Source organism: Dipodomys spectabilis, unplaced genomic scaffold (assembly GCF_019054845.1).
Source record: "Dipodomys spectabilis isolate Male_0828 unplaced genomic scaffold, ASM1905484v1 ptg000138l, whole genome shotgun sequence".
In the NCBI taxonomy this organism is placed as follows: Eukaryota; Metazoa; Chordata; class Mammalia; order Rodentia; family Heteromyidae; genus Dipodomys; species Dipodomys spectabilis.
The window spans coordinates 14,050,459-14,066,688 of record NW_024870815.1 but is presented as its reverse complement, the minus strand read 5'-3'; positions in this window follow the sequence as shown (position 1 = coordinate 14,066,688).

Here is a 16,230-nt window from a genome sequence, read left to right as displayed (position 1 = left end):
TCAGGTGACTTAAAATTAAGTTTAGGATGGTAAGGGGAAACAAAGGAGGAGGCAACAATGCTTGATAAGAAATGAGCTCATTATATTGCTCATGTAATTTTAACCCCTCTGTACGGTATTTTCACAATTAAAAAAAAAGAACCAAAAATTAAGTACAATTTAATAAGGACAAGCTAGATAGAAGAATTGCATAGTGTGAAAGTATTTTGATGAGACCAAATTTCTTGTTCAAGCTCCCAATAGTAAAAGGTAATTCAATGTTCCAATTTTTTTGGTGGGGGGAGGGGGTGATCTTTTCTTTTATGTAAGTCTTACTGAGAAAAAAGAAAATAGAGAAGACTATCTAACCAAAAGACTTGATTTTGTTTTCAATAAGAGTCACAGAAAGTTATGATTTTTTTAAATTAAAAAATAACCAAAGTTTTAAGAAAGATATGAGGATAGAAGAAAGAGGTAGATCCTGGGGGTGAATGATCTGTTTACCTATCAAAATATGGGTGAAAATGTCCATTCATTTCTCTGTCCATACTTACAGCATTACAATTACTGGATACTACCTAAAAGCTATTTATCTAACTCAATCTAAGGTGATTAAAAACCTATTCACTCTGCACAGTATTCATGCACATTATGCTGCTACATGAGTAAGTAAAATATACCAGTTGTATCAGGACTCAGCCATTTAAACTATTCTACATCTCATAGCTAGCTGTCAAGTTGACCCAGCTATGAACTGAGTCAGTGTACATGTGATTACCCATGAAGTCAACATAATGTTCAATCACCTAATTTGTAAGGTCTCGATATCTGCAGGGGTATTGATGGAATAGAGAATTAAATTACTTTCTCTATTACTCTTAACGTGTTTAGATGACTGAAGAACCAATACTTCAATGACTATCTAAGTTGAGTCAGAGCAAAGACAATTAACTGAGCAGTAAAGTGCCTAGAAATGAAGGCTGAAAACACATTGTTTAAAACACATAGTTAAACACATGATTCTTTGCTTTGGGTCCTCCAGTGGACAAGACTCTTCTACTTGTCCCAACGTGCCAAAGAAAGAAATGAGCAGTAGTAAGGGAGAGGAAAGGAGTTTTAGCTAATGTTATCACTCTGGAAAGAACATATAAGAGGACTTAAAGACCATCAATTTATATTTAAGGAGCTAACAGGAAGCAACCTCATCAAAAGAAGGGAACTGCAAAGGCAGAAGAGAGAAACGAAAGCAAAGGTTGAAAATTTGTACAGCTAGGGGTTTTCATAGCTGACAGAGTATGTAATCTTTGTCAGACCATGAAGACAGACCATGGGCTGTCTGATCATTATCTCATACTATTTCTACAATCCTCTGAGAAAATCATGTCTCAAAGGCAAAATTTGGTTCTCATTATGGGGTAATTGTTCCTGCTTAAGGGGTTGATTTCATAATGGGGTAATGGGTTCCCTGAGGCTACTGTTGCTCAGAGCATTACACCTCAGTTCTTTGTTTCAAAGTTGTTTACTAAGCAAATATATTCTTCCTGGATATAAGTACTGCAGAAGAGCGTGACTCAGAAAGAAAATTAGTTAAAGAGGCAAAATGGAGTCAGAGAGGGACAAAATGGTGTTAATCAGAATAGTGACTAGGTCCTGCTTCAACAACCGGGCATTTATTTAATCTCTTGAGATCCTACTACTCATTTTTATCCTATTCTCTCCATAACAAAAGCAATGAAAGTAGAAAAAATACTTCAGCATAAATTCAGTTTAACCAAGGTAGCATTTTTGTCACCTTTACAATGCTTATTTTTGAAATTGTTTTATATTCTATATCACTAGAGATTAGGAGAAGCAAATTAAAATTTTCTTGTCTCAAAGTTATTTCTTGATAAACATTATCCATTCCTCCATGAAGCAATGAGAACATTGGCAAAAATTATCAAAATGTGAAACGACAGAACTTTGAAATAAACCAAAGTCTTGCATAAACTCAAACTATGAGGTTCAAAAAAAAGAAGATTTTCTATAAAAAGTATATAACTGTGTGCCATTGTATTTCTTTATTCCTATCCCCTCCTCACTCTCAGCTCTGTGGAGATCTTGATGGCAATTAGCTTTACAATTTGGGTGACTATGAAAACAGAAGTCTGTTAGCCTCTGGAGGTGGTAAAGAGGGCTAAGAAAACTATTACTATTTGATCTGTATGTCAGAAACATTCAGAAAAAGCCTAATTTTTAAGATTCATCTTTATTTTTTCTGACTAGGAGATAGTTCTGAGAAAGCAACAATCCCAGGAATTTTTTTTTTTTGAGGAAAATGGCAATGCCAATTGTTTAATACCATAGTCGTGGTGTTACTGATGTCAAAACATAAAAAGAGAAATCAAGGACTAAAATGTCCACAGGGAACATGTAAAAGATTTTACCTATTCCCAGAAATGCAGGGGAACATGTGCATTTTCAGGGATGGAAAGGATGGAAGGATATGACAATACCCTAGTCTCACCTCTTTCTGACCTCAAAGTCCTGAGCAATTACGAGGTGAATGCAGCTCTTATGCTGAAGATGCATATCCAATGAGAGCAAGAGAAAGAGAGAGCGAGAGACAGAGACAAAGAGACAGACAGAAAGATAGAGAGACAGAGAACTCATCAGCCAAGACTGGAAGAAATTGTCCCAAGTTATTTACATGAATTTCTATTTAATCATTTAGTTATTATTGACTTGATCAAGCAAAGATTTGTTAGTCAAATAGAATAGACTGGACCCTGGTGGTTCATGATTATAAGCCTAGGTATTCAGGAGACTAAGATCTGAAAATCATGATTCAAAGTCAGCCTAGGCAAGAAAGTCCATGAGACTCATTTCCAATCAATCACTAAAAAGACAAATAGAGCTTTGGCTCAATGGTAGAGCACTAGTTTTCAGCAAAAAAGCTAATGTAAACAACCGGATCTTGAGTTCAAGTCCCAGTACCAGCATACACAAGCACACACAAATAGAAAAAGTTAGGGGCTCCCTGAGATTGAGGCAGGAGGATGGGATTACTGTACAAGGCCAACATGGGCAAAGGGAATAAGACCCTAGCTCACTTATAAACAACAACAAAAAAAGAGCTATTGTCATGACTTTAGGAGTAGAGGACTTGAATTTCTGGAAAGCAAAAAATGTAAAGTAAAACCTTTATAGAATTAATACAGAAAAATCACTAAACACTGCCATCATTATTACCAACAGCAGCATGGCCAAAGACAGCAGAAAAACTAAATTATATTGCCATATTACAATATTTTAAAATGTTCAGATCAAATAAAATGTATGAAAAGGAATAAGAAAGTACGAATAAAATTTAGAAAAGAAAATACATCTGCAAACAAATAACTCTTACAATTCCAAATTTTTGGGTTTATTAGGAAAAAAAAATTTAAACTAACTTCATAATGTCTAAATCTATTTATAAGAAAAAACTTTCCAAGAACTAAGATTTGAAAGAATGTATATAGGATAATGATAGTTTACTTAGTACAGAGCATAAACAAAAAGATGAAAAGAGTTATGAAGTTGAAAAGCATAATAACTGAAACAAAAATTTCATGATATATTCACAACAGATATGATTTAGTGAACCTCAGATTACGTAATGTGGGGAATATAGTAAAAAACAAGAAAAAAGAAAAGAGAAATAAGCCAGGTATAACAGTATATGCATAATGGAAACTCCAGGAGAGGAGAGTGAAAACAAGAGAAAACAAAACTAAAAACAAAGCAACACATCTGAGGAAATAATAGCTGTAAACTCTTCAGTTTGATGAAAGATATTAATATCCATATCTAGAAAGCTCAATGACTTCCAATTAGGATAGAATTAAAGAGAGCTTTGGATCATAGCAAAGTTATCAAAAGCCAAAGAAAAAGAAAGAGCAATGAAAGTACCAAAGATATTCATCCTATACAAGGGTATCTTATAAGATTGACAGCTGACTTCTCATGAAGTAACATGATGGTCAGAATCTAGTAGAATGTTATATTCAAATAGCAAAATTAAAAAAAAAGACATACATAACTTATCCAGATCTTTCCATATTTGTACAAATGATGAAATGTCATTCTTTCTAATGGTGAGTAAAATTCCATTGTGTATACATACCATATTTTCTTGATCCATTTGTCCATGGAGGGGAATCTGGGTCAATTCGATACCATCGCTAGGGTAAATAGTAGTAGTACAATGAACATGGCTATGCTAGTGGCTTTGTTGTATGCATCCTGGTTTTTAATCTTTTGGGTAAATGCCCAGGAGTAGGATTGCTAGAGTTCTATATTTATTTATTTTGAAGAACCTCCATAATACTTTTTACAGTGGTTAAAGAAGTTTACATTCTCACAATGTATTAGTTTTCCCTTTTGGCCACATCCTTGCCAGCATCTGTTATTAAATTTTGTATTTCAAAGACTGATCTAAAAAATGCAAGACAACCTACATAAATATGAGAAATATTTGCAAGCCATAAATGTCATGAGTCTAGTATCAAGAATATATTAATAGTTCTAACAACTCAACAATTAAAAACTCCACAAATAGGGAAGGTGGCTCAGTGGTAGAGTGCTTGCCTGGCATGCATGAGGCTCTGGGTTCAATTCCTCAGTACCACATAACCAGAAAAAACCAGAAGTGGTGCTATGGCTCAAGTGGTAGAATGCTCACCTTGAGCTGAAGAACTCAGGGACAGTGCCCTGGCCCAGAGTTTAAGCCCCATGACTGACAAAAATAACTAAATAATAAAAACCCAACAAACATAAAAAAAACTCCACAAATAACCAAATTTAAAATAATAAAATTTATAAATACTTATTTTATTCTACAAAGAAGAAACAGAGTGACAAGCACATGACATCATATCAGCATCACTAGTTATTTTGCAAATCAAATAAGATCTACAATGAGATACCACTCTAATCCTATCAGGCATGGCTATAAGATAGTAACACATGTTGCTGAGAATGTAGAAAAAAATTAACCAATTTAGAAAATTTGCAAGTTCTTAAAATTAAACATAGTCATTGTGCACTCAATATATAGGAACTAAAAATAAATCACTACACAAAAATTTGTCCACAAATATTCAGAGCCACATTATTTACAGCGAGACACTAGAAACAGCAGATGGATGGACAAAATGTGATACATCCATATAATATTATTCAGCTATAAAAAGAATTAAGTATCAATATATGTTTCAATATGACCAAATTTTAATGATATTAAAATAAAGCCACATATTATATGAAACCATTTACATGACCTGTCCAGAATAGGCAAATCCAAGAAGATAGAAATTAGAATGATCATATCCAGGAACTACAGAGAGAGGAGAAGTAAAATGATTGCTAATAAATCTACCATTTTATATAATTGGTGATCAAAAGTGTTTTAGAATTAGCAGGATGGTTGCACAATTTCAACAATATACTAGACAAAACCAGAACTGAGTGGTTCTCCTTTCTGGGATACATTTACACTATCCTAATTCAACTACTGTAAACCACCCCCCCCCCCCCAAAAAAAAAAAAACCCAAAAAACCTTTGTTAATGAATTCCCAGTGGCAGATGGGATTTTAGAAACGTAGTCTATATACATGAAAGAATCAATGAAGAATAGATTACTATTTTTGAGCTTTTAGCAAAAATCTATTAACTCATACACTCCCATTGGCCTATCAAAGATGTTTCAGTGATTTACAATTACCACCTGCCTTAATTTCTAGTAATGTACATAGATTTTATTGCTGAGTTGCTTGATAATAAACTGCAACAGTATAGTGGCTGCACATTTGCATACATAAAAATTTCAACTTTCAACTTGAAGTATATAAAAATTCTAGAGAACAGGGACTGGGAAGGTGGCTCAGTGGTAGATTGCTTGCCTTGCATGCTTGAGGCCCTGAGTTCGATCCCTTAGTACCACATAAGCAGAAAAAGTCAGAAATGGTGCTGTGGCTTAAGTGGTAGAGCGATAGTCTTCAGCTGAAGAGCTGAAGGACAGCGCCCAGGCCCAGAGTTCAGAACTGGAAAAAAAAAATATTCTAGAGAACTACATGAAGCACTGTATTGACACTGATTATAAAGGAGAAAAACTAACTACTAGAGTTCTTTAAAATATGATACTATTGATTGTTTAAAATGATAACAGTTTACTTTTTATTTTAGCTAGGAACTGGCTCATTAATATCCACTAATTAGAAGAAAGTCTTAGATAATACAACATTCCAGAATATCTCTGATAATCACAAAATTTTAAGACACATGAAAAAAAGTATACAAAGGATATTTAATAGAAAAGAATTATAAATAGCAAAATAACTTTGGGAAAAGTAGACCACACAGATAACTACATGTTCATTTTTTTCTCAGCACTGTTGTCAAATTTGTCATTTTAAATATCCCAAAGAAGTCAGATGCTTAAAATTTGAAAAGAAGAAAAAAATGATGCAACTACCATCCCAACAAGTCCCCAACTTCTAGTGGAATGTAAGGAACTTCAGTTTCTAAAGTAAGAACTGAACTCCACAACCTTATCAGTAAACAATTAAATGGAATTCAAAGTTGGAGAAACAAAACAGTGAATTCAGATAAGTAGATTCTAGAAGTAGGAGGTAATGTTAAGATTTTCTGAAATTATTTTTTAAAAAAGAGACAGAAATTGACCATTCCAATGTCAAAAACTAAAAGTAATCAAGTTAACAAATTTAAAAATGAGGCTGGTTGTATCTTAACTTTTTTTTTTTGAGGGGGGTCCAGTTGTGGGGCTTGAACTCTGGACCTGGGCGCTGTCCCTCAGCTCTTCAGCTCAAGGCTAGCGCTCTACCACTTGAGCCACAGTGCCACTGCTGGCTTTTTTCTTTTTTTGCTTATGTGGTGCTGAGGAATCGAACCCAGGGCCTGAGGCATGCAAAGCAAGCGCTCTAACACCAAGCCACCTTCCCAGCCCTGTATCTTAACTTTTAACCTTACACACACACACACACACACACACACACACACACACACACACACACACATACACACACACTCACTCACTCACTCACTTAGAACATAATATATAATAGGAAAACACCTATTTAGTCAGATGGCTATTTCTAATATTTATCATTTTCTTCCATTCTTGGTACTACGTTACGGCTTCATAAACTTTTAGGTGATGTTATTTTTACCATTATTAAAACAAATTTCAAAATTTAAGAAGATTTATAACATTTCATAAAAATTTCACAGATGAAAGTCAAGTCATTACTTATATGGTATTTTATACTTAATTTAGAATTATTCTATGTATTAAGTTTTAGTTCCATGGTTTCTTAATTAGGAAATTAGTTGGGTGCATACTTCTAATGGAGTTAAAAAAAACAACAACCCAGAGCCACATAACAAATGAAATTCCTGAGATTGAAACTTTGGAACTTTACATATTTTGTTTTTCTAAATTGTATACTCACAATCTGAAAACATTTTTAAGAGAATATTTGTTAGATAAAATACATTATGTTAAGCTGGTATTTTGTTTCTTGTCTGTTTGTTGTAAACACACACCAAATACTAGAATAAATCTCTAGGACACATCTGTTTCCTGTTCATTGTGCACATCAGGTCATAAGCATTTGGAATGAATAGTAGCATTCGAATACCTCAAGAAATGACAATAGCAGCCTCAGGGACATTTTGCAGAAAGTACTGCTAATGTGGGAACTCAAAAGCTTATCTCAAAAGCTTTAGAAAATAAGGCAAGCCTCTGAGCATATTCACTTAGAAGATAGTCATTGAAATGATACTGTTTTAAAGATCAATAAACAAAAAGTATCAAGAAAGAACACTGATTTGTTTTAACAAAACGTGCTCACATTTCTTAACACTAGTGTAGGTTATTTTTGTTTTATAATATTATCAAAGTCAATGCCTGGATGTTTGCAATATCTTTTATTCTTTCTTTCAAGTAAGTGCAACTTTTAAAGAATACCATTCTGTGGGCATAGGGCTGTTAATTTTGGAATAAAGTTTACTGAAATTTGCCTTTTGATATTAATTATCCAAAAAAGTAATTTCTATATTAAAATCTAAGTTGGAAACTTGAGAATTGTATTTCAATGATTAACAAAGAGGAACTACACATTATTTGAAATGAAAACTACTTAATATGTAAACACATATTAGATATCGAGGTTTAAAAAAGACCATAATAAGGCAAAGAAAAAAGAAAGCCTCTGTTTTTTCCCTCCTCCCCCCCAAATTATATCAACATCAAATACAGTGAAAACAGGGGTTATACCGTGGGGGAGGGACATAAAGAAACCATCTTATAAATATGTTAGAAACAATAGCAAGAAAGAAAAAAACCATTTGTTCCTTATCTTTGGATTCATTTTGCCTAACATCAACTTATCTGACAGTTTCTGCTTGTGTCAGACATATACTAGTTATTGCAAATTGTTTAAATAGGGATACAGGAGGACCCATTGCAACAATGAAATGTACAAGATGTTATGTCGAAAAATGAACTTTGCAACTTTGGCACAGGGAGGGGCGGGGGGGATTGGAAGGGATGGGAAGGAGAAACAAAGGAGGAGGCAACAATGCTTGATAAGAAATGTACTCAATATCTTGTCCATGTAATTGTAACCCCTCTGTACGGTATTTTCACAATAAAAATTTTTTTGATCCAAAAAAATAAATAAGTAATATACACAAAATACATACTTACTCAAGATGTCCTAGGTAAAGAATCTCTTTAAAGGAAAAGAGCATGATAGTGCCAGCTTTCATTGCAGTTTGAAACAAAGAATAAACAGAATATTTTTGAAGTTACAAAAAAAAGAGGCCTCTGTTTACTATCCAGTCTTTCTCACTTCCTTTACCAGAAGGTTCCTGAAGTTGGTTGGGTTGTGGTTGTTTTCTGTAAAGTCCACAGTTCTCTTATCAAGAAGAAGAGCCCTGTCTGGTGATGTACACAAACACACATGTGTGCATATGCATGCATGCTTTTACTTACTTTCCACTGTAGCCTTCTTCCTACAGGTACCAGAAGCTACAAACAGCTTGGTGTTGGCATACTATTCAACTAAAGAGCTGTTGACAAAGGTGACACAGAGAAGATGAAATCAGACAAGCACCTTGAGATGGTCCCACACTAAGCTTCAAGGTGCAAACAAGAGAGACAGCATTAGCAGTGAGACTTGGAGCCTTGAGATGGAGCTGGCATCCCATAGAAGCTAGCCTTGTAAAAGCAGACCACTTGTAGGGTCTAGTGAGGCTAGAGTCAAGCCAAGAATGAAAGCGAGTTTAAAGGCGATAAGAAAAGATCCAGTTTCTCTCTCCCCTTTCTATTTTCTGTTATCCTGCAAATGACTCCCATGGTCCTAACATTCTAGAAGGCAAAGGCACCTGTGACACAATTCATAGGGATTAGTCTTCCAGGCACCTGCATGATAGGGAGAAAAGGGATGAGACTGGACATGCAGAGGCAGAAGATGAAGGAATGAAGGGTAACCCCCATTTCCAGGGCTTCATTTTCTTATTTTTTCTGCCAACTTACTAGGTGAATGGCCTCTCCCAGCTTTGCTGTTTATGTCTGTTAGTGAGCATTCTTTCTTAGAGACTGGGAACAAACCACAATTGTACCAGACTAAAGCAGGTGAGGCTTCCTTCTGCCCCTGTCTCTGAAGTGGTTGGTAACAGTGGTTTGGAGTGTTGCTTAAATAAATCCTCTGAATTCAAGTTCTCATGACTCAAGAACTGAGCATAATGAGTCAAAGTCAGGGCAGTAATCAATATAGAAAAAGGATCCTCAGGGATCTCGTGCAGAACTCCATATGGATTCACATTTGTGAAACTACTCTGTTCCCTACAATGACTTCTAATTCTAGAGGACCACAGACCTCTCAATGGACTTCAGCTAGCACAGGACTTTAGTTATCATATTGGCCCACACCTTGAGGCTGTTATATGTGTATATAACTATTATATATATTATGCATGTGTATATATATAAAAACATTGCTTCTATAAAACTTATTCATAAAATGAGAATTTTTCAAAAACTGAATTTAATATTTGGTCTTGATGAAAACTGGAAGTTCAGACCATATACATGTCAAGATACATGTAAAACAAACTATCATGTGTTACATTTGTGTACAGGTCTTGTTCTCATTTTAAGAAAGATTCCCCTTTGCTAAGGAGAGTCCTTGAATAGTCCCTAAAAACACATCTGTTTACTATCATGTAAGCAGAGATTAACATGAGGATAAATTGATATTATAAACGTTAATGAATTAGCTTTTTCCATCTTTTAAAGGTTGTTTAAATTCACCTTTGTAGGAGGTTTAAACAAAGGCTGAGTGGTAGCCTGGATCCAATGTTACTCCACCTAGCAGAATTAGACACTTTCAAAATATGGAGGAATATTCAAGACTAGAACTGAGATCATGATTATCACAGTATATCCTTCTGCAATTCTTTTCATTTCTGTCAAAAACATACTGATAAAATTGAAGAAGAAAAATGTTTCAGCAAGGAAATGATTAAAGGTACTTGAAAATTATAAACTGAGGAAATAAAGCCATGAGACTGCTTTGCTATTAGAAGAGCAGTTCTTTAGCTCCTGCTATTTTATAGACTTGTGTTGCCAGAATGATTTTATCAGTCAAAAGTTACCCGGGAAAGTATCCTGAAAGCTTAACTGAAATCCTCTTGTCCTTAAATATGAACATTATGGCTCATTAATCAATACATAAATACATATTATGAAAACCTCTTTCAGTTGCTGGAGCAGAGATAAGGTGGACATAGAAACATAGAAATGGGACATGTTCAAGAAAGTGTGCCTATTAATTAATAAATTAATTTTTTTTGCAGGTTCCAGGACTTGAACTCAGGGCTTGGGCAATGTCTCTGAGCTATTTTGGCCCAAGACCAGCATTCTACCACTTGAGTCACAGCACCACTTCCAGCTTTTTGAGTAGTTAAGAGATAAAACGGTGGGATAAAGGGTGAACTAATACACCAGTGATACTCACTAGACAGTACGTTACAAGTTGGGGGAGGACAGAAGGGGAAGAGGGAAACAGGAGAAAATGAAAGAGAAGGTAACACTAGTCAAAAAAAAAGTACTCATTACCTTACATATCTAATAAAATTTAAAAAAAGAAAGAAAACACACACACACACTAATCTCATGTATTCCCCCCCCCCCCCCCCCCACCTCCCCACCATGGCTTCAAACTTCAGTCTTCAGATCTTACCCTCTTGAGTAGCTAGGATTACAGATGTGAGCCACAGGCACCAGGCTAACTCTTCCTATTTAAAGAGATAAATCAATAGAGGAAGATAAGAGATTGATTCCACCTAAAGGCACCATGACCTGCTAAGACAACATGGAGGAAAGGGTGTTGGAAACTTGTTCAATGTAGCTGAATCTGAGGGATTATGAAATGCTCACATGCAGGAATAGGACTCTGGGACTTTCGTTTTACTTGTGAAAGACCTACGGTCAAGGACAACACAAATCAATTAATGCTTTCTCTTTAGTTGGATGTGGCTGATAAGGAACTGAGAAGCAAGGAGAGGTCACAATGACAGAGATCACAAGAGGGTCAGGGGCCAAAGCTTTCTCATGACAGAGAGGCTGGAAGTGAACGTCTTCAGCTTAAATGCAGTTTGCAAATGCAACTGTAACTTAAAATGACTAAAGTGTCTATCTATCTATCTATCTATCTATCTATCTATCTATCTATCTATCTATCTATCTATCTACCTATCTATCTATCATCTAGCATCTTTCCTATCTATTGATATTTTATAAATCCCCTAAATCTTCTGATCATTAGTATTTTTCACTTCTGTAATCCAGGAACTTACAAAAAGTCTTCAGAAATTAGAAAAGAAATTAGTAAAGAATATAATAAAGCTTGCACTTTAATTTATTGGTTCAGTAGAGTAATAAATACACAGCACTTACTATATGCAGAGCCTTCCTATATAGAGCTGTTAAAAACTATTTAATATCAAATTTTTCCTTTAATATATTAAGGTTCACTCATAACGGTATGTGTTAGATGTTTTGTTATATACAAAAAGGAAGAATTATTAAGGTGTTTTAGGAAGATAACATTCCTGGGGCGGGGGAGGGGGGAAGCTATGACCTGTTCAAATACTTTGGATGTCCACATTATGACACGAAGCCTCAGCCTTGTAAACAAGAATTTCTGGAAGCTCAATATACAAGGCCCTCCACCCATTTTCCTGTCACACAGGATGAAATGGCTTTTGTTGAAATGCACTGTGACACAAAGTAGCTGGCTACCACTGAATGTGTTGCTTGTTATTGGAATCAGTTCTGTAAAGTTACACTTACAGGAAATCAAATGACCTTCAATAGATAGAATGTACTGGAACTCGAGGTGTGGCTCAAGTGGTAGAGTGCCAGTCTTGAATGAAATAGCTGAGACCGTGCCCTGGCTCTGTATTCAAGCTTCCTTATCAGCATGCACATGCACACACACACACACACACACACACACACACACACACACTCACACACACAGAATGTACTGATATTAAAAATAAAAGAGAATTGAAGAAAACTGTTACAAAAATCTTGATATACAGGCTCTGAGCTCAAGTTCCATGACAAACAAAAAAATGAAATTTTGAAGCATAGAAATTAATGTTTTATATGTGCCAAGGAAAGCTTTTGCTTTTAAGATCTCATATTCATAGTTTACATATGTATTTAGTAATTTTCTGTGACTCAGAATTAAGACCTGTGATATTACCTCATTTAAATCCATGCCTTGTAAAATAACTTCTGCTGGACTGAACTATAATGTAATGGTGGAACTTGATTCTGTGTCAGTACTAGGGGCTTGAACTCAGGGCCCCACACTTGGTAGGCTTTTGTAATGCTGCTGACCTATGCTGCCAGCTTTGTTTTTCTGTAGTTATTTTTAGGATAGTTTCTTACTTCCTGTCTGGACACATTCCTAAGCCATGACCTGTCTAGGTTTAAGCTTTCCATCATGTCATCTGAGATATATGTCTCTGTGTTTTGCTTCCCTCATTGGAGACAGATTCTTGTCCACTCCCTTTATTGGCCTGGCACTATGATCCTCCCAATCTCAGCTTTCTTTGCAGTTTGGGATGACAGGTACATGCCATATCACTGCATCTAGCTAGGGATTGAGGAAGAGTCTGCCCAAACTGGCCTCAAAGCACAATCCTATTCTCAGACTCTCATGTAGCTAGGATTACAACCATGAACCATGGTTGCTGGCTAACAGTGGGATTTTTTAATGCTAATTAATTAAGGGAAGACAATACAAATATTTCAATGCAACAGCTTATAAAGTCATTATTATATGGTCATTTATTTACAATAAATATTTTACATGCCAATGGTGATTATACTGTTCATATACTGTTATACATGGTTGCTTTTGGACATTTGGTTACAAACAATGATTAATTCATGTTTATTCTTCTGCTATCTTTGACTGAATCTGAAGCACATTGAGGGCTTGTGTAGAAAGAGAGGTGAGTTGAGCTAATATGCTGTATCTGTTGAACATTGTCCTGCCATTTAAGTGACTGCTGTTCTCAGAAGACTTGGTATACATATTCATCCATTCATTCTGGACAATTTATTGAGCATCCATTATGTCATGAGACATTTACCAAAGAATGAAATAAATAATTACAGATTGTCTGGTAGTATCAGTTGGATACTCAAAGAAAACTTATCTGAGATAGGATACCATAATCTAATTTACAAATGATGGAATCATTCTTGTGGATATCATATAAGGATCACCAAGATAACATAAAAAATAAGGCAAAAATAAACTTTACACAGACAACAGCTCTGAGGGTCACCCATTTCCCTTTACTTATTGTAAGTAAAAATGTCATTATTTGCACAAATCTTGTTTTTGTAATAAATTTGCATGAATTGTCCATAAAATTTGTTCTCCTTTTGTACCTGGATATAACTGAACATCCTGATTATGTAAGTGGTTTGGTTGAATTTTCTGGAGCATCATATTTGATACTAGTCACATTCAATCAGGTATAATCAGTGCGTCACTGATAAATATGTGTTGTACTTCATAAACATAATCAGTACCGAGAAGCTCTACCAAGAAATGAGTTCAGGATTTGTTCTATGGATTACAAAGTGAGTCTTACTGATCATGAATGAGGCCATTTCTTAGCAGAACAGAAACTCTGAGTCTTTGGAGGATCTTGAAAAGAGAAGAGTCTCCCTAATTTGATTGTGATCTTGTTTATTGAAGTAATATAATCTGTTAAGGCTCATCTCTGATGCTGTTTTTTCTACATAACCTCAATGAGTGATCATGGACTGCAGAAATTCTACTCCTTGACCCCAAATCCCATAATTAGGAGAACACAAGGAACTGCAATAACTAGAAAAAGAGAGACTGTCTGCTCTTACCTCAAGATCTTGGATCCATTTGGAGTTGATTCTGATGCAGAGTGATATAGAAGGATCTACCTTTAGTTTTCTATAGGTGTTTAACCAAGTTTGCCAGCACCATTGACTAAAGAGGATGTCTTTCTTCCAGTCTATTTTTTAGCTCCCTTATCAAAGATTAGATGGCTATAGGTCTGTGGGTTCATTTCTGGCTCTTCAGTTCTATTCCATTGGTCTTCACGTCTTTTGTTACGCTGTGTTGATTATTATGGCTGTGTAGTAGAGTTTGAAATTTGGTAATGCTATTCCTCCAGCACTGTTCTTTCTGCCAAGTATTGTTTTGGCGATTCAGGATCTTTTATTGTTTCATATGAATTTTTGGATTTCTTCTTCCATTTCATGAAGAATGAAGTTGGGGTATTGATGAGTATTCCTTGAATTTGGAGGAGATAGCCTTCGGCAGTATTGCCATTTTCACAATGTCAATCCTCCTAACCCAGGAGCATGGGAGGTTTTTTCGACTTCCTTAGTTCCGCTTTAGTTTCCTTTTTCAGGTTCTGGAGGGGATGTGGCCAAAAGGGAACACTACTGCATTGTTGGTGCGAGTGTAAACGCGTTTAACCACTCTAGAAAGCAGTACAGAGGTTCCTGAAAAGACTCCACATAGAGCTCCCCTATGACCCAGCAATCCCACTTCTGGGCATTTACCCAAATTATCACAAACAAGGCCATATTAAAGCTACCAGCACAACTATGTTTATTGCAGCATTATTCACCATAGATAAGATATAGAACCAACCCAGATGCCCCTCAGTAGATGAATGGATCAAGAAAATGTGGTATATATACACAATGGAATTCTATGCCTCCATCAGAAAGGATGACATTGCCCCATTTGTTAGGAAATGGAAAGACATGGAAAAAATTATAAGTGAAGTAAGCCAGGCCCAAAGAAACATAGGCCCCGTGATTTCCCGTATTTGCAATAACTAGTATATGTCTGAGACAAGCAGAAACGGTCAGAAAAGTTGCTGTTAGGCGAAATGAACCCCAAGATAAGGACTCAAATGGTGTTCTTTCTTGCTATTGTTTCTAACAGATTTGTAAGACATTTATTTGTTGCTTTGTATGTCCTCCCCCACAGTATAAGCCCTGTTTTCACTGTATTTGATGTTGGTATAATTTGTGGAGGGGAAGGGAAAAAACAATTTGTTTAAATAGGGATACAGGTGGACCCATTGCAACAATGAGATGTACAAGATGTTATGTCGAAAAACGAACTTTACAACTTTGGCGGGGTGGGGGGAGTGGTGGTGGAGGAAAGGGATAGTAGGGGAAAAAACAAAGGAGAGGCACTCATTACCTTGCTCATATAACTGTAACACTTCTGTACAGTATCTTCACAATCAAAAACAAGAAGAAAGAGAGAGAAGAAAGCACACAAAAGGAGAACAAAATCAAATAATTTGAGCTATAGAAACTTTTTTTTAATTTTTTTGTCGGTCATGGGGCTTGAACTCTGGGTCTGGGCACTGTCCCTCAGCTCTTCAGCTCAAGGCTAGTGCTCTACCACTTGAACCACAGCACCACTTCTGGCTTATTTTTTGCTTCTGTGGTGCTGAGGAATCAAATCCAGGGCCTCATGCATGTGAGGCGAGCAGTCTACCACTGAGCCACCTTCCCAGCCTAGAAACAAAAAAAAAACTTTTAAAAAGATTAAGACCCAACAAGGAAAAATAAAATTTCACAATACTACCAAGTTGTAGATAAG